The following is a 23720-nucleotide window of genomic DNA, read 5'->3' as shown; positions in this document are numbered from 1 at the left end:
ATCCTCAACAAAAACGGCTTGCTCAATGAAGACACCACGCGTACCAAATCTCATAAGGCCATGAATAGAGAGGAGTGGAAAGCCTAAATCTAGAACATATGTTGGGAATAAAGGGTCACCGTGCCTTTTATGGTGTTCGGGTGTGCATGCACCCTTACACATGTACTTTATATATTATCAAAAACCTAAGGTGGTACACTTAGTGATTGTACCCACATCTAGTCTTATGCTCACTTCCTCAGTCTCTACTCTGCACTCACTCCCTCTCTCATTGTGCATATCTCAGCCTCGCATTTCGGTGATTTCACATGCAATTGGTGCACTGGCCTATAAATCTGGCTGTGATTGATTGTGCAGTGCATTAGCAAACATTCTCTAATTCTGGAAATCAATTTGCAGATCTGAAATTTCTGCAATTTCTCAATTTTCACTGGTGGTTGGTACTGCAATGTACTGTGGTCATTTGTGTAGCATTTGGGCTTGCATTTGCTGATGTTTGAGTCAATTTAGTGCTGCAAATCATGGCTGGAAACAACAACAGCAACTACCTTTTGCACATCAAGAAGCAGGGTGCACACAATTTTGCAATATGGTTAAGACAATGCTACAATGTCTTGGTGCAGAAGAAACAGGTGAATCCCATCAAAGCCAAGGAAATATGACCAGTAGGTATGAAACAAGAAGATTGGGATGATTTGGATGAGCTTGCATGCTTTACCATAGAGTTCTCAGTGTCAAACAACTTGCTCTTTAACATTGAGAAGCTGAATTCTGCATATTTTCAATTGAAGAAAGAGAAAGGCAAAAGCAAAAACACTGAAGACCACAAGGCTAAGAAGAAAGACAGCCAACTTGCAAAGAAAAGCAATGTGAAGATAGAGATAAATGTAGTCACTCATGAATATGACAGTGACAGTGATGTACTCCTTGCATCTTCTTTGAGTGCACATGCATTGATTGTAGATTCTGACGATAACATGCACACTTGGATACTTGATTCAAGTGCATCTTTTCATGTCACACCGCATCATGAGTGGTTTTCTAACTACAATGGTGGTGCACATGGTATTGTCCACTTGGGGGATAACTATGCATGTCAATTTACATATACTGGCAATGTGAAATTGGAATTTCAGCAAGGCTCCATGTTCGTTTTGCATAATCTGAGACATGCACCTTAGCTCAAAAAGAGCTTCATAAGCACACGGCAACTAGATGACGAAGGCTATCACACCACCTTTAGGGATAGCAAATGGAAAATTTGTAAGGGCTCTCATATTGTTGCCAAGGGCTCCAAAAGTGATACTTTGTATCTTTTGCATGTATCTAGCATACGTGACCATGTAGTCGCCATAATCGAGCAGCCAAGTGTTTCTTTGTGACATAGCCAGTTGGGACACATGAGTCAAATTGAAATGAAAGTTCTTTCTCGTTTAGGTTATTTTTCATCTTTGAGGTATGCTAATTTTGAATAATGTGATCATTGTATTTATAGTAAGCATGCTCAAACATCACATTAAAAATCTCTTTCTCTAAAGTCTTCACCCTTAGTGTTGCTACATTCATATGTATGTCAGATGCCAGGGTTATCTCTAGGAGTAAAGAAGCATTTCATTACTTTTATTGATGATGCCACACGCAAAGTATGGGTTTATCCACTCCGTTGTAAAGACGAGGCCTTGGATAAATTTAAAAAATTTCTAGCACTTGCTGAAAATCAAACCAGCAAGACATTAAAGTGACTTCGCTCTGACAATGGTGAGGAATATGTATCCAAAGCCTTTTAGGACTTTTGTAACCACAAAGGGATTAAAAGGAAGCTCACCGCCCCTCACAATCCAAAATGGTGTTGCAAAGCGTATGAACAGGACCATTCAAGACAAGATCCATACAATGCTGCCACATGCTCCTTTACCTCATGGATTTTGAGCAGAGGCTGTTATGACAGCCGTACGCTTGATTAATCGGTCACCAAAGAGATCGGGAGAAAGGGTCCCTCAAAAATAGTGGTTGAGCAAGCCATCTTTGAATGCTCACTTGAAAGTGTTTGGCTAAGAGGCATTTGTGCACATTCTCAAATAATAACGCAACAAACTTGAGCAAAAGTCCTATAAATGTATGTTCCTAGGATATGGTGAAGAGGATGAAATGGGATATACATTATAGGATCCCAAAAAAAAGAAAATTGTACGCAGCAATGATGTTATCTTTCAGGAAGATCACATGCATAAACAACCTAAAAGATTGAGAAAGTCAAAAGGGTTGTATTCCAGGAAGACGTACCGATAGAACCCAAAGAATGTCCGCTAGACAGCAGCAAATATCTACTGTAAATAGCCCTGAAAATGCAAGGAATGATGCTCAAAATGATCGTGTGTTTGATGCTTTTGAGCACAAAATTTTGGGGCTTTTGACCATTCGTGTCAAATTTTATGCCTGTGGGTACACGTACAACAGAAATTGCAGCTGAAATTTTGGGATTTCTCATGTAATGTGACGCACATGCCCTTTGGAACAGCTATAATCAGTTAGATAATGCTGTAGCACTTGGTTTGGTGATTCTGAAAACCAAATTACAGATTTGAAATCTGTACTTTTGCGTGGTCATTAATTGTTGATTGGTACTTGTTTGTACCTTGGTCACTTGGGTGACAATTTGGGTCTGCATTTACTGGTTTTTTGGTCACTTTTGAGTTGAAAACCATGGCTGGCAGCAATGACAGCAGTAATTTGATTCATATAAAGAAGCTTGAACGCGCACATAATTTTGGAGTGTGGCAAAAACAGTGCTATAATATCCTGTTACAAAAGAAGTAGGCAAAGCCGATCAAAACTAAAGGGGCAAAGCCTGTGGACATGGATCACGACGATTGGGATGAGTTGAATGAGCTTGCACGCTCAACCATAGAGCTATCGATTTCTGATGCCTTGCTCTTCAACATTGAAGGTTTGGATTCTGCATATGCTATATGGACTAGACTGGAAGAATTGTATGTACAGAAGAGCGTTGCAAGTAAAGTGTATTGGCTGAAAAAGCTTATGGATTTGCGTATGAAAGAAGGTACAGCAATGTCTACTCACTTGAGTGAGTTTAACTCCATTTTCAGCCAGCTGGTTGCCTTGAAGTTCATGATTGATGAGGAATTTAAGGCTACTTTCTTACTTTGCACTCTACCAGAGAGTTGGGATACATTCACGACTGCTATGAGCAATTCTAATGTGATCCTTTTGTATGCGGATGTAGAGAGTACTCTACTTATGGAAGAGACGAATCGGCAGAACAATGTATCCAGTAAGTCCTCCAGTGCTTTGCATACTAGGGGCAGATCACAACAAAAGGGCAAATATGATGGCAAGGGACGTAGTAAATCACGTGGCAAAGAGGTTGAATGCTATCATTGTAGCAAGAAGGGTCACTTTAAACGTGACTGCTACAAATGGAAGAAAGAGAAAGGAAAAGGCAAGAAGACAGATGATTGCAAGGAAGAGAAGGAGGACAGTCAGCCTAAGAAGAGCAGTGTAAAAATTGAGGAGGTGAATGTAGTCACTCATGACAGTGGCAGTGGGAGTGATGTACTCTTTGTCTCTTCACATTTTGGTGCACATGCTCTACTTGTAGATACAGATGATGACATGCATACCTGGATTCTTGATTTGGGTGCTTCCTTTCATGTCGCCCCTCATCGTGAGTGGTTTTCCGCATATACAAGGGGTAGACATGGTGTTGTCCATCTTGGGGACAACTATGCATGTGAGATTGCAGGTATTGGCAGTGTACAGTTACAGTTTCAACATGGCTCTATCTTTACACTTCAGCATGTACAACATGTACCTCAGCTCAAGAAGAGCTTGATCAGCACAGGGCAGCTAGATGATGATGGTTTTCATACCATCTTTGGTGATGAAAAATGGAAGATTTGTAAGGGATCTAGGGTTATTGCCGGAGGTTGCAAGAGTGATATGTTGCATCCACTTCATGTATCTAGTGTACGTGACCATGTTGTTGCCGTGACCGAGCAGCCAAGTGTTTCTTTGTGGCATGGCCGGTTGGAACACATGAGTCAAATAGGAATGAAAGTGCTTTCTCGTTTGGGTTACTTGCATGGTCTTCGTTATGCTGATTTTGAGCACTGTGATCATTGTATTTATGGCAAACATGCACAGACTTCTCACAAAAAGTCTCTTTCTCTGAAATCTTCTCCTCTAGAGTTAGTACATTCAGATGTATGTCAAATGCTAGGATTATCTTTAGGGCGAAAGAAATATTTTGTCACCTTTGTCGATGATGCTACACGGAAAGTATGGGTTTATCCTATTCATAGCAAGGATAAAGTGCTTGAAAAGTTTTAAAAATTCTTAAGACACTTAAGTGTCTTCGCTCTGACAACGGTGGGGAATATGTGTCCAAATCCTTTCAGGCATTTTGTGCAGCAAAGGGATAAAGAGGGACCTCACTGCCCCTCATAATCCACCCCAAAATGAAGTTGCAAAGCGTATGAATCGGACCTTACAATATACGGTCCGTACGATGCTGTCTCGTGCTGCATTACCCCATGGTTTTTGGGCAGAGGCTGTTATGACAGCCGTTCACTTGATTAATCGGTCACTAAACAGGTCTTTGCGGATGGGAATTCACCAAGAAGCATGGTCGGGCAAACCACCTTCATATGCTCATCTGAAAGTGTTTGGCTGCGAGGCTCTCGTGCACATTCATAAAGAAAAACGCAGCAAACTTGAGCCAAAGTCCTGTAAATGCATTTTCCTAGGATATGGTGACGAGGGTGAAATAGGGTATAAATTGTGGGATCCCGAGAAAAAGAAAATAGTACATAGCAATGATGTTATCTTCCGGGAAGATCGCATGCACAAACAACCCGAAAAGACTGAGGAGGTCCATAGGGTTGTATTCCGGGAAGAAATTCCTTTTGGACAGCAAAATGTGCCCACTGTACAGCAACAAATACATGCTGTAAATGAACCTATAAATGCAGGAAATGATGCTGGAAATGATCAGCCAGCTATTGCCCATGAAAATGAGCCATTACATGTGCAAGAACAGCCAGGACAGCAAGCTGTTAATGCTGATTTGCAGGCTGAAATGCTAGGACAGCATGCTGAAAATGGAAATTTGCAGGAACAGCCAGCAAACAATGACCGTTGGGTTAGGAGATCGTCTAGGGCTACTAGACAACCTGACAGATTTGTTCCTGGTGCAATTAATGTGGCTGAGTATGTCATGTTGACAAACTGGTGTGAACCGTCTTGCTTCAAGGAAGCAATGGACAGACACGACAGCAAGAAATGGTATAAAGCCATGCTGTCAAAGATGGAATCTCTTGAAAAAAAATGGCACTTGGGACTTGGTGTAGTTGCCTAAAGGGCAGAAAATCCTTCCATGCAAGTGGGTTTACAAAATGAAGGTCACTTCTGGTTCCTCACCAAAGTACAAAGCAAGATTGGTTACAAAGGGGTACAAACAAAAGCATGGAATTGACTTTGATGAGATTTTCTCTCCTGTAGTCAAGATGACTACATTGAGAACCATTTTGGGCTTGGTTGCAGTTGAGGATATGGAGCTCATGCAGATGAATGTAAAGACTTCGTTTTTACATGGTGACCTGCATGAAGACATATATACGCAGTAGCCTGAAGGGTTTGTTGAACAAGGGAAAGAACAAATGGTATGTAAACTAAAAAGAAGTTTGTATGGGCTGAAACAAGCACCAAGAGAATGGTATCATAAGTTTGATACATTCATGCAGTCCCAAGGCTTTCATAGGAGTCAAGTGGATCACTGCTTGTACACCAAGAAGGCAGCAGATGGCAGCCCGATAATCTTTGTTTTGTATGTTGATGACATGCTGATTGCTGGCAGGGATACTCATGCCTTGGATTCATTGAAGCAAAGTCTTCATAGCAGCTTTGACATGAAGGATCTGGGTGATGCAAATCACATTCTTGGCATGCGAATACTCAGAGATAGATCTAAAGGTTTACTCTATCTATCTCAGCAAGAGTATATCTTCAAAGTTTTGCAGCGTTTCAATATGGAGGGGGGGAAACAATTGGGTTCCATTGCCTCCATATGTGAAACTCAGTGCAGAGGACAACCCTACATCGGATGATGAGAAGGCTGAAATGGCCAAGATACCATGTGCTTCAGTTGTTGACAGTTTGATGTATGCTATGGTTGCTACGCGTCCTGACATTGCTTTTGCGGTGGGAGTGGTTAGCAGATACATCGCAACCCCTGACAAGAAGCATAGGGATGCAGTGAAAGGTATTATGAGATACCTAAAATGCACAAAGGAGTTGTGCATTTGCTTTGGAAAGTAGAAGGCATCTGTTGTTGGCTTTACAGATGCAGACTATGCTGGTCATGCAGACTGCAGGAAGTCCACTTCTGGGTACGTATTTACTTTCACAGGAGGAGCGGTCTCTTGGATCTCCAGGCTACAAAAGTGTGTTGCATTGTCTACTACAGAGGCTAAGTATGTAGCTGCCACTAAGGCATGCAAGGAGGCTTTATGGCTTTCACGTTTGGTGGGAGAGCTTGGTATCACAGAATTACCTGTTCTCCATTGTGATAGTCAAAGTGCTATCATGCTACCACGGAATCCTGTCTTTCATGCAAAGACAAAGCACATGCAGGTGAAGTATCACTTCATTAGAGATGTACTTGACAGCAAGAGCATTGAGCTTGTCAAAGTGCATACAGATGATAATCCTGCAGACCTTCTCACGAAGGGTCTTCCAGCAGAGCGGTTTGCTCATTGCCGACAGATGATGGGAGTTGGATAGATATATTTATTTTAGCTTTGTACATACTTAGACTAATTCTTTTCTCCTCTTAAGGCACATTACCTTTAGATAGGAGGTTGTTGGGAATAAAGGGCCATCGTGCCTTTTATATGTGCACGGGTATGAACACACCCTTAGCACATTGTACTTTCATACATATATCTATCTAAAACCTAAAGTGGTACACTTGTCATTATACTGAAAAAACGTGTTCACTCTCTACTCTACTCACTCACACTCTCTCTATCTCCCTCACTGAGCGTAAGGTTTGTCTACCTCCATCTCCGTGCCTACTCGATTCCTTCAAGTCAAGACCGTTGATGGGAAACCCAAGTACAAGGCAAGGCTAGTTGCCAAAGGTTACGCACAAAAAGAAGGGATTGACTTTCAAGAGGTCTTCTCACCTATTGTGAAGATGACCACTACGTGTGCTTTTTGCTATTACTGTTGTTTTGGATTTAGAGCTGTATCAAATGGATGTAAAACTGTTGAGCTAAAATATGCATTACTTGCTGATTAGCCTTTTAAAAGGTCCCAAAACACACTAAAAATGCTCTTTTAAAGTAAAACCCTAAAACAGGGAGTGGTTCGAGAGAGTTCAGTGGAAACCCTAAAACGAGGAGCGTTTCGAGAAAGTTTAGTGGAAACCCTAATTTTTGGGGCGCCCTTCCACATCTATAAATAGACAGGCTGCCCCCATTCAGCAATCATCCTTGTTTTGCAGGTTATACCAGCCCACACACCCTCTGTTGCTGTTGACGCCCAATTTCCAGCCTGCAGCCCGCCTCCATTTGTTCTCCAGCCATCATCGACTACAGCCACATCATCTTCAGCTTGTCCATTGCTGTAGGCAACAACTCTCAGCTGCTGGCGACTGCTCCAAACTGTCCCAGACTGCTATTCAGCCTGCTGTCCATCATCTCCAGGGTCAGTCAGCCTGCGTTTTCAGCATTGCAAGCCCTGAGACTCTCAGACACTGTTTCAGCCTGCTGTTTACAGCAGACTATGCACAGTTTTCAGCCTCCAATCAGTGGTACACTACTGCATTTACTAGTTTCCAACCTCCAAATTGCTGCGTTTTCGTGACCAGCCTGCTGCCATTCACTATTCAGTACTCCTACACTCCGACTCGTGGTCACAGACTTGGGATCTGTCTTCGGTGGATGTCACACTCCGACATTGCTCTGCCCTTGAGCACACTGTACACTCTTACATTCATTTACAGCATTCATTCACTTCAGAGTTGTGTTCTCTCTCTCCCTTCTTTTGTTTGTGTTTGAGTTTTGAGTTTTGCATTTAGGGTTTGAGTTTTGCCCTCTATGTATGTGTCCATGTCTTTGTGTTTCTGTCGTGGTCGTACACTCTGTGTCCTCAGTGCAAACCCTAGTACTCTTCTTAACAAAAACAACTTTCTTACATGGTGACATTGATGAGAAAATCTACATGAAACAGCCCAAGGGCTTTGTAGTTCCTGGAAAAGAGCAAATGGTGTGTAAGCTAAAACACAGCATGTATGGGCTAAAACAAGCAAAAAGCAGTGGTATAAAAAGTTTGACACTTTTATGCTATCTCATGAGTTTACACGCAGCCATGCAGAGCATTGCTTGTACATGAAAAAGAGTACAGATGGCAGCCCCATCATACTTGTTTTGCATGTGGATGATATGTTACTAGCTGGAAAAAGAAAGACTACCTTGGATGCTCTCAAAAATCAGCTGAAATCAGCTTTCTCCATGAAAGATTTGGGAAATGCAAAGCATATTTTGGGCATGAGGATTCGTAGAGATAGAATGCAGAAATTGTTGTTCTTATCTCAAGAAAAGTATATTGGAAAGGTACTGGACAGATTTAACATGGCTGAAGCTAAGCTTTTTGGGATACCCTTACCTCCTTATCTTAAGCTTAGCAAAGCCAACAGCCCGAAAGATGACATGGAAGTAAATGCTATGAAGGGAGTTCCTTATGCATCAGCTTGTGGCTCTCTTATGTATGCTATGGTTGCTACTCGTCCAGACATTGCTCATGCAGTGGGAGTTGTTAGCAGGTTTATGTCAAATCCTGGCAAAGCACATTGGGAGGTTGTCAAGTGTATTCTTCGATACCTTAAGGATACACAAAGAAAAAGTATTTGCTATGGGCAGGGTTCACTTAGTTTGCAGGGTTATTGTGATGCAGACATGGCAAGTGACTTGGACACTCCTAGGTCCACTAGCGGATATGTCTTTATAGTTGTTGGTGGGGTTGTTTCTTGGTGTTCCAGGTTGCAGAATATTGTTGCACTGAGTACCACTGAAGCTGAATACATATCAGCTACTGAAGCTTCTAAGGAAGCTATATGGTTTAGCAAACTTGCAGATGATCTCGGCATGTCTATGGGTAATGTAGTTTTGGGATGTGATAGCCAAAGTGCTATGTATCTGGCTAAGAATGCCATGTATCATTCACGCACAAAGCATATAGATGTGTGATATCACTTCATTAGACAGATTCTGAAAGATGGTCAAATCATATTGACCAAGATTAAAACACAAGATAACCCTGCAGATGTTCTCACTAAAAGTCTAAGCAAAGCTCAGCACGAGCATTGCATTAGACTAGTGAGAGTTCGTTAGCTAGAGGTTCATATCAGACCTTTAAGTGGGAGGTTGTTGGGATATAAAGGCCCGGTAACCTCCGTGTATAGTACACGCACATTGTACATGTGAACGCACCCTTTAAGTGCCTTAAGTATAAATACATTTTATTATTTGTGTACCAACACGTTGTTGGTACACTCTTATCGTCTCATACTTTCACTCTGCTCACACTCTCTCAAGACATCACACTCACTCGTTCACTCCTGCTCGAGCTGCGTCCCTATCGCTTCCAACATATACAGCAGCCTGAGGGTTTTGTTGCAAAAGGGAAAAGAGCACATGGTATGTAAATTCAACAAGAGTTTATATGGGCTAAAACAAGCACCGTGAGAATGGTATCATAAATTTGATACGTTTATGCAATCTCAGGGATTCCATAGATCTCAAGTTGATGAATGCTTATACACCAAGAAGGCAACAGATGGTAGCCTTATTCTCTTGGTTTTGTATGTGGATGACATGTTGATTGTAGGCAAGGATATTCATGCTTTGGACTCCTTGAAACAAAGCCTACACAGTCGCTTTGATATGAAGGATCTTGCTAAGGCCAATCATATTCTTGGCATGCGTATATTCAAGGACAAATCGCAAGGTCTTCTCTATATGACATAGCAAGAGTATGCTATTAAGGTTTTGCAACCTTTCAATATGGGGGAGGAAAGCTATTGGTGTATCGTTGCCTCCATATGTGAAACTTAGTGCAAATGACAGCCCTACATCTGACGGTGGAAAGGCTTAGATGGCCAAGTTTCCTTATGCTTCAATTGTTGGTAGCTTGATGTATGCTATGGTTGCTACACGTCCTAACATTGCATTTGCGGTGGAAGTGGTTAGCATGTACATGGCATATCTTAGCAAAAATCATCAGGAAGTAGTGAAGGGTATCATGAGATACCTTAAGGGCACAAAGGACTTGTGCATCTTCTTTAGGAAGCAGAAGTCATCTGTTGTTGGCTTCACAAATGCAGACTATGCTAGTCATCCTACTTGCAAGAAGTCTTCTTCAAGATATATGTTTACGTTCACGAGGGGAGCAGTCTCTTGGATACCCAGCTTGCAAAAGTGTGTTGCATTGTCTACTGCAAAGGCAAAGTATGTGGCTACCACTAAAGCATGCAAGGAGGCTTTATGGCTTTCACGTCTGGTGAGAGATCTTGGCATTATAGAGGTTCCTATCCTCCACTCTGATAGTCAGAGTGACACATACAGGTGAAGTATCATTTTATCAAGGATATACTTGACATCAAGAGCATTGAGCTTGTCAAGGTACATACGGATGATAACCCTGCAAACCTTCTCATGAAGGGTTTTCTAGCACAACAATTTGCTCATTGCTGCCAAATGATGGGGGTTGGATAGTATATGTGTATTTCAGATTCGTACATACATAGACTTGGCTAATTCTTTCCTCTATCTTCAGGCACATTGCCTTTAGGTGGAAGGTTGTTAGGAATAAAGGGTCATGATGCCCTTTATAGTGGTTGGATATACACACACCCTTATACATCTACTTTATATATATTATCAAAAACCTAAAGCAATACACTTTGTGATTATACCCACATCAAGTCTTGCGTTCTCTCTTCCTCACGTGTCTCGATCCTCGCATACTCTCGGTTGACAACATAAAGGATGTCCGACATGAAGCTCGATGGATGGTTAGCCAAGAACAATAAAAAAGTGCCAACACCACGAATACGCACCAATGAGAAGTCACCAACAATGACTACCCTCAAATGGAAAAATATATCACAACAAATCTCCTTGAGGAGTCATATGACTCGAAGCACCAATGTCAATAACCCAAGGCCTCCCTAAAGATGAGTCAGCGGCCACTGAAGAAGGCTCCTCCATCTCATAGATATGAAGGAATATGAATTCATGAGTAACACCTAGTGTACAGGACAAGGAATGTTTAGATGCTTTAGCTCCATTCTTTGCTCCCAGACGAAGGTGAAGGTATCTCTTCCAACACTTCTCCTCAGGATGATTGCCCTTTTCACAATGTAGGCATTTGGGCAAGGAAGACTCCGAATGTCTAACATGCTTCTTCTTGTTCTTGGACTTCTTGTCCTTCGTATTAGCTCCTCCCAAGCCTGCACGAAAAGCTTTCGTAGAGCCAAATCCACTCGCTCCGAACTCCTTAAGATGCTCTTCATGATCCAAAACAAACAGTGCTAACTCATCCCAAAGAAAAATCTCCTATATCCTAGAGATCAATAAGTTGGTGAAGAAACCATCATACTTAGGAGATGGTAGATGAGTAAAAAGGATCATCGTCATATCCTCTAAAGTTATTGTCTGGCTTGGGGATGCAAGCTCATCCCATGTCTTCCATTTGGTTAATGTGCTTGCATCCCCAGGCCAGACAATAACTTTAGAGGAGTGCTTGCCTGGGGAGTCGCCAACTGAGAGCATCCAAAGATTCTTCTCCAAGGTGATAAGGTAAGCAAAGGTCTTATGATGGTAGAGAGAGGGTAACTTTGTCCACACTTCCACTATGGTCCCAAGTCTATGCACATGGATGAGGACAGATCCTGTAAGCTCTTTGAGTTGAACCGATCCCGTATAGCAGTTTAGTCGATCATAGAGACAATCCAAGGATCCTTCACTAGACGAGAAATACGGGTAGTAACAAAATCCCAAAGATGAAAGGTGTCAAGGATGCACTTCACTTTACATGACCACAAGGAGTAGTTCAACCTATGAATTCGATCTTCTTTTGGTAAGAAAGGAAGCACAGGTACTTGAATAGAAAATGCCATCACGGCTATGTGAGGGCCGGAGGTACAAGCTTTGCAAGAAGAATGGAGAGAAGCACTCAAGGGGGAAGAGGGGTTTACTGCTCCAATCTTCTCAACCTAATAGCGTGAGATGATGGCTCTAAATATCGATCTTCATGCCGATCTTCGCAACGAGCATTCAAAAAAATTTGTGTTCTTCGCAACAAATTTGCTCCAAACAACAGCCTACTTGTGGTCTTCTCTTTTTGGAACCACCAAGTCCTCACTTTGGTGATGATACCATGAGAGAGTGCACAACGGAGGACGAAACACAAACATGGAGAGAGAAGGGAAGGGAGACCGCAATGAAAGAAGAGAATGGAAGAAGAAAATTGCACTCAAATTTGAAAGAATGCTGAATACAACTCGTCAGTCCTTGCCCGGATGTTGGTGTGCGCTGAAAACCTACATGATAGAATGATCTGCCAATTGTGGGGGACTGCTATTTATAGCGAAAACCCCTAAAAACTAGCCAACTGCAGTCCAATAATGCCAAAAACCTGGTCAACCTGAATAGAGTAATGAGGAAAATTCAATCGCCTACTGGATCAGCTGGTCACCTCATCAGGCCAGTGTGAACGCAATCAAAAATCACCGGAAAAGAAATGCGCTCTGCTGGAAAATGATTAGCCAATGCAAGCACACCTAAAACCTAACTGAAAAAGAAATGTATGCTCTGGAAGGAGCTCCCTCCTCCATCAAAACACATGATAGACTAAGTATCGAAGCTCTTAATGTCCCCATCTAACTCACATTGAGGAACAAAGGAAGGAGATGACCGTGGATCCTACATGACTACTAACATTTAAAACCCTTTTTCATTTAGCAAAAAGAAGTGTGGGTACCTGTAATAAACCCAACACGCTATCACATTTGCCATATAATTTAGGAATCAGCAACTACTCCCCATCTAAGCCTGCTTCCAATTGGTTAGCCAATTGTCTAGCCCCACAAGCAAACTAGACAATTGGCATGGCCTTTTACTTGATGCAACTACACATGAGCTTTCTTCCTCAAGTCCCAATCTAAGAGCTTTGATAAGCTCACTGTCTCCTCGAGTGTGACCTTAGCAAGTGATTTCCCACAAGTATATAATGCTATGCACACACAACAATGGTGGCTTTTGATGGACATTGGAACCTAGGAGTTTGGGTGGCAAGTGTACTGCTTAAATCATAACTGAGAAGTTTGGGTTACAAATGTAGTACTAATATCATAGATAGTTAAGCATAACACCCAGTTGCTGCATTTCAAATATCCAAAAGATCCATTCCTATATGGATGTTGGAGCTACTTCGGTTAACATTTATGCTTCAACTAGTGCAAGTCGATTGGTTTTCTCACAAAACCAAATTCAGCAAGGACTAAGGGGTCCATATCACAACACGAAGGATGTTTAGGCTGCTTTCAAAGCTTGATTACAACAATCATGCATCCATTAGAAGGTCAAGTGGGCCAAACACAGCCTTATCAATGGCACAACCCAAGCATCTATGTGCATTATCAAACAATTCTTTGGGAGAAATTCAAGAGAAGTACCTAATATTTCCATGTTATTCACCAAAGGTTTGGTGTTCATGGTCTTTCAATGATGCCTCTCAATCTGAAAATTCCACAAAGTGTTGGGGCAAATGTAATGCTTGATCTTGGACAAGTTGCGCAACATGGACAGCAAGCTGGGACTGTGGGAATTGGACAAGAGGTGGGTCCTTCTAGGCCTCTTGAAGCTAATGACCAGCAAGAGGAAGAGGAATTTGATTATCAATATAAAGATCAGCTAAGGATAGCAGCTAAAATGCTTCTATAATTGGCAAAAGACCCTCAGTTTATGCACTTTTTGTACCCCTTCAAAAAGGGAAGCAAAGGCAAGAAGAGGAAGTCATCTTCAAAGAGATTTGGGACAACAAGGTACACATGTTGTTTGACTATGATGCTAGCATGTATTCCAGTAGTGACAATAGATGCTTTTTGACACATTGCAATAGTGCAATCGAGGGCGATTGCAAGGATTTCAAGGGGGAGGTCTTTCATGAGGACATGAAATTTTGATGCTTTACTTAACATTTGATTAAGCGTTAATTAAATGTGTAAATGCGAGATGCACATATGATGTGCAAGTCAATTATTTTACAATGACGAGCCAAGGACCCTAAGAAGTCAGGGCATGTAAAAGGCGAAAGTTATAATAAGTTATGCTTGACAAGTACTAGGTAATACCTAGTGTCACAACTTAGTCTAAGTCTAGAACATTTAATTCGCCATTAGTGTTAGTAGTGACACTAGGGAATTGGCATTAATTAAATAATTAATATCAGCTTCAGCCTATTGCATACTCGAGAACACTTGGGTGATAAATTGGCCTAGCAAATTTAATTCTTAGTTAGTTAGATTGTTCTTTTGAGCCATAAATAATTATTAAATTAATTTTCATAGCTGATAATGAAAGGGATGCAGGAGACGTGGGAGAGAAGAGCACACACAATGTAGGTACTGTTAACAATGTTATGACAGCCTTATTGCACTTTCATATATATATAAATAAAGAATATGGGCGGTCACTGTACACGGGCAGACCCAAGGGCCTTTTACCCCAACAACCTCTCACTAAAAGGCCAATGGGCCAGGGAGTGAAAAAACAAAACAAAAGAAAAGAGACAGGGTGAGGAATCATGACATCTCACCCAACGCCCAATCGGAAAGCGAGCTGTGCAATAAGTGGCGGGAACCTCCTCACAAGAAGAGTCAAGCATCCCTGAGTCCATTGCATCCAGGAGATAAGCAATCCCATAGCTCTAGACAATAGAGCAATCCATGATTGATTCCCATGAAGCAAGCAACACAACTCATAAGTGCACGGCTGCAAAGCATTAGAGTGGCGCATAGCATTAGCACAGCGCATAAAAGACAGCGGAGAGCATACAGACTCTCCAAGATCAATCATCGAAAGAGGGCCAACATCCCGCACACAAGTCAAACGGGGTCTCAAGACAGTATGCGGCCTCAACAAAGCGGAAGAATGACATACGGCTATAGAATCAGCCATAAAGCGCACTGAACGTGCATCAAGAGGCCTGAGAGGTGTCTAGGTCTCATAAAAGACAGCATGACGGCTGCGTAGAACCTGCTGGGCATCTAAATCCCAAAACCTGTAAGCCGTAAAGTCATCATCTCCATAACCAAGGAGTATGTATTTGCGTGACATAGGCTCATGTGGCATACTGACAGATGCCTGGCAGCAAACATCCTCAAGTAATTATAGGAGGGTCTCATGCCACTCCATGCCTCATGCGGAGCAATAACATCCAAAGAGAAACACGACATCCGATTAACCAAGTAGACTGCCGTCATAAAGGCCTCAACCCAAAAGCCATAAGACAACCTAGCTATGGTAAGCATAGAAGCAACCTTTGCCTGTAGAGTCGGCACATGCCATGAGCAATCCCATAATACCGTAGGCATAAAAAATCAATGTCATATTGCTGACAAGAGATCCGTAAGCTGGGAGAGATAGCATGACTCTCATAATCCATCTGCAAGCATCTAGGCCTGCAACCAACAGAATCCATAAACCTGTCAAGCATAGTAACAACATCCTCAATCCGTACCAAAGGGTAAGCCCAAACACGGTGGGTAGCATGATTCATGAAGGTCACAAAATACGACGCTCCACCAAGTGACTGGAAAGGCATATGTCCATATACTGCAGCATGGACTTGATCTAGAGGAGCATGCCTCACACGATCGCCATAAGCCAAAAAGGCTCTGCACGGACCATGAGTACAATGAGGGCAAGTAGCATGAGGAAGAGCAAGCAATAAGCCCATATCACATAAAGCATCCATCTCATTGTGTCGTACATGGCCTAGGCAACAATGCCATAACAATGCATGTGATATCTGCATAACTGCAACCATAGAATCTCCCACAAGAGAGACATGCACTACATAATCACTGCCATATCTAGCACCTCTGGCCAATACCAAGCAGCCACGACGGATTTTCCATGAAGTATCCCCAAGAGAGACGTGATATCTTGCACCATGTAACTGACTAACAGAGATCAGGCTCTTATTGAGCATAGATATATGCAAGACATCATGGAGCATAAGAGAAGACCCATTTGGCAAAGCCAAGTGTATATCCCATGTACCAATAACATGACAATCCTGCTCAAGGTCCAAAGAAATACATCCGTCAACCTCCCTGAAGAAGAGAACCAAGCTCCATGCAGAGTAACATGACAAGATGCCATACTGTCTAAAAGCCAATCAAAGGTAGAGGTTGTATCACTGAGCAAGTAATCTGCAGGGTAACACGATGCCAGGAGTCTAGACTCAGCTGCATCATCATGGGTAACCACATGCACCATACCACTATCAACAATGGTCTCACCTACTGTATCACTGACTCTGCTCTCATGTCCACTGTGGCGCAATCTTTTCTGCTCTCTAATCCACTTGAAGCATTTACGCTTCACATGCCCTGTCTTTCCATAATGAAAGCAAACAGAACCTGTAAAACCTGTAGAAGAGAACAACTGCTCTGTAATAGCATGAGTAGGGCTGTCCAATACATCCAAGAAGCTCAAAGAATCAAGGGAACTCTCATCAGAGAGAACAGGCTCATCAAGAGGACTGTTTGTATGACTAGAAGAGCTGGAAGCCGTCATAGCATACTGCAAAGGGGACTCATCCAAACAAGAAGGGGAGAATACAAAGACATCAACCACGGATGCAAAATCTCCCACACGGACAAGCCTAGTAGACAAAAGCATGACATATCCAACCACTGTATCTCGCAGCCATAATAGCACAAGTATGTCTCAGAGCTATAAATGCATAAGCATCCCCGAAACATAGAAGTATACATAACTTTGCAGTGTCTCATACCATGTACTCACATACATGTCCAGCCAAGAACGACAGGTGGCAAATAAACCTACAAGAATCAAACTCCAATAAAAGCCCAAATATCTGTGTAAAAGCATCCAGGTAAGAGGCTCTGTAAAATACATAGCAGCAGACCATGTGCATACACGGGTGGCCATAAAGATCAACTGCTCCCTGACATACACGGGCAATAGCAGCCCAAATAGCATAGATGCCATAGAACAGAGAAGCAAGACGGCCATAATTGTAAATCCCAAGTACTATACAAGTCCACTAATTAGTAAGTATCCCGCATATCAAATGCAAACGAGCAATCACAGCTCAATAGGCAACTGCCAAAACAAGGGAGCAGTCACTGCTCAATACCTGTAAGTGCATCCAAGTAATAGCCAAGATCCATAATCACAACATCAAATCCCATATAGCATCTAAGGTCGTAACGTAAAAAGCCAATTCAATGTCCAACTACTCAAGGGAATACTCAAATGAATGTCGAGACGAGCTCAAACAACTGCCATCCACAGCCAAAGCATGAAGCATTCACCAAGACATCGTAGCCCATACTGGGTAGCCTAGGCATAAACCATGTCATAGATTAAATGCCAGCTGCAAAGAAGTGACACTCAAACCCAAATCGAGCTCTAATCTCAACTCAAAAGCATTCCGGAGTATAAACAAGACATGTGGCATAGGCCAAATACATCATAACATCATACCGAGTAGCCGGGAGCACCCTATGACCAATAGGCATAACCTGGAAAATCATTAAATAGCTTCAGACCTGAAGTTTCCAGCAGCATATAACCTTTGTAAACTGAGCAAATCAACGCTCAATCCAAGCTCAAATCCATAGCCATATATTTCCACATGTATAGACACCAACCGGGCATAATTGGGCATCAAATGCCGAGATCTGTAAGCATAAAATTGAAGTAACACGTGGCTGCCCTGTTTTGGACAGATCTGGGACTATTCAAAACAGTCAATGGCTGAGCTAAATCAGCTCCAAATGCGTCTCACATAAGAGGCATAACATCCACAAGTGATCCGGTATCAATAGACATCAATATAGGCATACAAATATATGCTGTATTAGACCTGAAATCTGTTGCAGAATATTCTATCATCAGAATTTGACAAATCCAACATCACCATTGCGTCTGGAGTGTACCAAAACCCCAACTTAGACTCTTACCTTGCCTAAATCGGGTTTCGAATGCCCGAGAAATGACAAAAATAGTGATTTTTGAGCCATTTTTGCAAACAGGCGCAAATAAAACGTGAGCATGCTGTTGTACTTAAGGGGCCAAATCAGGGTGGATAGGGGATAAGCAAGAGCCCAATGAAGGCCTACAATAGACCTACACAAGCCTAGGACAAGTCCAAGTAAGAGATAAAGAAAACAAGCTTCAATGATAGAAGCTATGGCTGCCTCTTCATGAAACCTGTTGTTCATGTCAAAGAATGGCTGAGAATTAAGTAAGAAGCAAGCTCTCATACCTCGTGTAGATGTCAGGAAGAGCTCGCGAAGGAGTGGCTCTGATACCAGTTGAAAGGGATACAGGAGACGCGGGGGAAAAAAGCACACACAATGTAGGTGCTATCAACAATGTTATGACAGTCTTATTGCACTTTCATATATATATGAATAAAGAATATGGGCGGTCACTGTACACAAGCAGGCCCAAGGCCTTTTACCCCAACAGATAATGCTAGAAATTATTTTGAAAGGTTGCCACCTTGTAAAGCTTACCCATGCAAGTGAGAAAAACGTTTTTGAGGCTGAGAGAGAGCGAGTGTGTGTATGTGTGTGTGTGAGAGAGAGAAAGAGGAGATTAACATCTACATAAGGCCAATGTGGCCTATGAGACAAAATCTAGAGTATATCCATGTCTAATGTCATCTCATCAGCAAGATGATGATAACAATAAAATAAGTGGCCTATGAAACAATGTTGAAAATAACTATACGATGGGACTATGCTAGGGTAGAATCCTATCTAGTTTTGTCCCATCGGTAGAAGAAAAAGAAAAATCAAATCTCATAGAACCGTGTACAAAGAATGTGGTGGAGACTATAGGCTAGTTGATCTCAAGATCTGCACATGATCTTAGCTATGATACGGTCCCTAATTGCTCCACCAATATGCCTGGTGGTGATTCTTCAATGTGTCGTCATAATGGCTCTAATTCGATTGTAGTATAGCCTCCTCAAACATGGTCTTAGTAGATGGGGTTATCATGCTCAACGAAGTGAAATGGCTCTATCTAATGTGACTCCATGACATGGAATGTGATAGTTAATAGGCCCTTTCCAACCAACAAGAGACCCTCCAAGAGCTAGCGACATGCCCAAAGAGACTACAATACTAGGTGATAACAATTTGAGGGTTGTTTAAACCAAGCAATATCACATTTGGGACGTTCCATCAGTGGATAAAGCTTTCATGGCTATCTAGTCAGGGGAGTTCTTAATTTCCTACATTTTCTTGCAATGAAAGTCTGAATTTTCTCTATCTTTAACATTCTCTCTCATCCTTCAACCTACTCTCATCCTTCCTTCAACAATTTCCAACAAAGCCAACCCTTGGATGTAGAGATTTCGACGAATCTCTATTGAAAACCCTAATTTACAACAAAAATTAGGATTTGATAGCCACCTTGAGAAGCATACTAAAAAATTGAAAGACTAGAGACTTGAATTTCAGTCACTGAAATTAGGGCAATTTCACGAGATTCAAGTAGCCATTCAGCCAACGAACATTTGGGGCTGAATTTGTCAACCAAGGAACACAATTGAACGTCAATCCCAATAAAACCATGAGACAAATTGGTTTGAAGGCTTGCTGGTCATTTGTGACAACAAGAGGCAATTGGAGAGCGAAGAACATTCAAAGAATCTCATTGTATTCCATCCACATTGCAATTCAAGATAAAGAAATACCGCAAGAGATACTACTTTTAGAGCCAACAAGTTGTCCATTGTCCAAGATTAAGTGGTAACATTTGCATTTTAAGTTTATGTGAATTTCAGCTGGCAGAGACTAAAACTTGCCTGAAAACACTGTTGCCCCACCCTACACATGATCAAAAGATCAAAATGCAAATGCTGCAAAGAAAATACAGATTTGGCACAATAAATAAGCACTAGCACACCTCAAATGGCTGACACCAGGCAAGAGACAGCCCCAACCTCACTCAAAAGAAAAGAAGAACCTTGCACAAGAATTTAGAAAGAAAAATATGCTTAGGAAATGGAATTTATATACCAAGACATGAGACAGTACAAATAATAATCAGGTTGACCAGCATAAAATGACCAGATCTCATAGATGAGGCACCATAAAAATGCCTAAAATACTCTACTATGCCTAGCCCACTAGGACATGCACAAACTCACACATGAACTGACATATCCACTAACAATGGGGACTAGGGAGAACGGCCTGTCGACTTGTTAGCATTCATGGTATTTCTATCGCTGTCTCCTGCTTGTGAGCTCCATAGAGTCTAACAATATGTAGATATACAAGCCTCTAGGAATCTCCACCATGTCCCATAGAAAGCAGTGTCAAAACCTATAATTTTTATAATGCATGCAAACAATGACAAAGAACGCACCATGGGTACTACAACACTCACCAAATGCTAGATACAACCCCAGAACGCACTGATGTCAATGTCAATCATACTCAATCCCTCGTTCCAAAAAATAGGAATAGTGGAATCCTGATGCCTATGACCAATTCCATGCAGAAGCACATCATGACCACGGATCCCCCTCCCGCCACACCGCCAAAATCTTCCCCCGCCCCCACGCGCGCCCCCCCCCCCCCATAAAATGACCAGATCTCATAGATGAGCATAAAATGACCAGATCTCATAGATGAGGCACCATAAAAATGCCTAAAATACTCTACTATGCCTAGCCCACTAGGACATGCACAAACTCACACATGAACTGACATATCCACTAACAATGGGGACTAGGGAGAACGGCCTGTTGACTTGTTAGCATTCATGGTATTCCTATCGCTGTCTCCTGCTTGTGAGCTCCATAGAGTCTAACAATATGTAGATATACAAGCCTCTAGGAATCTCCACCATGTCCCATAGAAAGCAGTGTCAAAACCTATAATTTTTATAATCCATGCAAACAATGACAAAGAACGCACCATGGGTACTACAACACTCACCAAATGCTAGATACAACCCCAGAACGCACTGATGTCAATGTCAATCATACTCAATCCCTCATTCCAAAAAATAGGAATAGTGGAATCCTGATGCCTATGACCAATTCCATGCAGAAGCACATCATGACCACGGATCCCCCTCCCGCCACACCGCCAAAATCTTCCCCCGCCCCCACGCACCCCCCCCCCCCCCCCCCCCCCTCCCTCCCCAACCAAAAATGTGTAAGGACAGACTAGGAGCAAACATTGCTAGCTATCCAAACCTCCCATCATGGAATTGGACCACAGCAACTCTAGGATTTGAGTTGCCACACTAATCAATGCACGTGGCAGGCCCCCTCTCAGTCCACTGCATCAAGAAATCAGTGAGGCCAACATGCCCCACCACCACCCTCTCACAATCCCTCTTGCCAAGGGAGCTCATGAGGGATAATGAAGAGTCTGAGTTACCTTGCCCTTCTTCCTCTTCTTATGAAAAGCCACTAGCTAGCTTGTGTAAATATAGTGAAGAATCATGACAATCAACACACGAGCTGCTCTCTAAAACTGAAAGCACAAAAACATAAAAGTGCAGTGTGTAGGTCAGTAAAAACACAGGTTTTACCAGCAATTGGATGATGGTCAGCCCAGGAACACAAGATAGTTGGGTCTAAAAAGCAGTTGACATGTATGTAAACAGGCATTGGCAACGTCAAATCAGCCTCCATGACCAACCAGCAGGCAAAAATGCATGGTACACAGCTCAGAATGCTGAGATAACAGGTCGTCCAGCACTAGAGACAGGTTGCACAGCATGGGAGAGGTTGCCAGCCAAAGAGGAGGAGGTAGAAAGTCAACCCAAGAAGACAACAGCAGAAGAAAAGAGAGTGCAAGGCCTAGGACATGAAAACGCACAAAACCAGCTAACCAGAAACACTCGTTGTTTGACACCATGTAAGAATGCACATACAATCCGAAGTGTGAAAGGGAGAACATGAACGTGTTTCCATTCTCCCTCTCTCCAAGGTTGCAAGATGATATAGCTATACGAGAATGAGAGGAGAGGAGCATATATAGAAGCCTTGGGACAAGACACAAGACAGCTGAAGAAACCCTAAATTGGATGCCCAGCTGCCTCTGTCAAGCACCCAAATGCATGCTAAACACTATGCCCAAAACATATGATACATACTAAACTACCAAAAACTTCTAGACACAGTCTGGTCTCAAGCCTGTCCAAACTCAATAAAGGGTCCAAGAGTATATTGTGCTCTTCTCAAGGACAACATAGTCTTTCCCAAAGAGGCTAGCCACCACTCATCAAATATTCTGCATATGGGGTTGTTTTGTTTCAGGTTATACGAAGTTGATCAGCTTGTGGCATCAGAGGCATGGTCATTTAACATGTTCCAAATTACTAGAAAACTGCTTCACACGGTCTGGTTTCAGGGCCGTCTGGACTCAAGAAGAGCCTGAGAGTATATTGAACTAATCCTGAGGACGACATACAGCCTCACTTTCCAAAGAAGCTGGCCACCAATCATCAAGTACTCTGCATATGGGTTTAGTTTGTTTCAGATTATATGGAGGAGATTTCAGCTAGAGGGATTCGCAATCTATGCAGACTCATCTCTTATCTTACTGTAGACAAAGAGCAGTTGCCGTTTTAGAGAGCTGTTATTGATTATTGTTTATTAAGTTGATCAGCTTGTAGCATCAAAAGTATGGTCATTTTAGCATGGACCAGTTTACTAGAAAATTGCTAGTCATGGTTTGGTTTCACAGCTGTTCAGACTCGAGAAGAGTCCAAGAGCATCTATTGCTAGTTTTGAGGCCAGCATAGGGTCTCACTTTCTGAAGAGGCTAGCCAACGCTCATCAATCTGCCACAAAGGACACTCTCTTTAAGGGTCAGTTTATTTCAGGCAATTTGCATATGTTTGTTCTCGCAAAGTTTGGAGTTATTTCATCGAGTGAAAGTCAGAGCCATTTTTCCCAGCAGCTTTTGTTGAGACTGAAACTGGCAGAAGGGTGAAGGTGTTGACTAGTGATAAGGATGGAGAGGTTTGCAGAGCAGAAGAAACCTTTATAAGAGAAGGGCAAGGACGTGTTGCATGCTCATGAGTCATGACATGAACTAGCGCTAGAGAAAGACAGTGGCAAGGGCAATTTTACAAACCACCATCAGTATAAGAAGGTTCACATCCAAGCAGCTCTTGTCAAACCTCACGAAGGAAAGACCAAGTCAATCTTGTGGTACCAGGCTTGGTTTGCCTGCTATACAAGGCCTTCTTGTGATAAGAAATATTTCCAGCTTCTCTACACAGATCAATTCTTGAATCTCTGTTTAGGAAGCCACTCCTCAACATGCATCTGGTGAGTGAACTAACCATGATGGGCTCCTGGTTGTAACCAATGAGCGGTTAGAGTAAAATGTC

At 42.3% G+C, this 23720-nt stretch overlaps 1 protein-coding gene across 2 annotated transcripts in view; it reads right to left on the bottom strand.

Annotated features, from left to right (window-relative positions):
• Positions 1–23720, bottom strand: part of EMB2083 (AAA-type ATPase family protein) — a 94025-nt gene that overhangs the window by 5024 nt on the left and 65281 nt on the right. The window lies entirely within an intron of this gene.

The sequence above is a fragment of the Lygodium microphyllum genome, chromosome 1 (genome assembly GCF_053477565.2).
Source record: "Lygodium microphyllum isolate KBCC chromosome 1, Lygodium_microphyllum_v1.1.10, whole genome shotgun sequence".
Taxonomy (NCBI): domain Eukaryota; kingdom Viridiplantae; phylum Streptophyta; class Polypodiopsida; order Schizaeales; family Lygodiaceae; genus Lygodium; species Lygodium microphyllum.
This window is presented reverse-complemented; position numbering and strand designations above follow the sequence as displayed.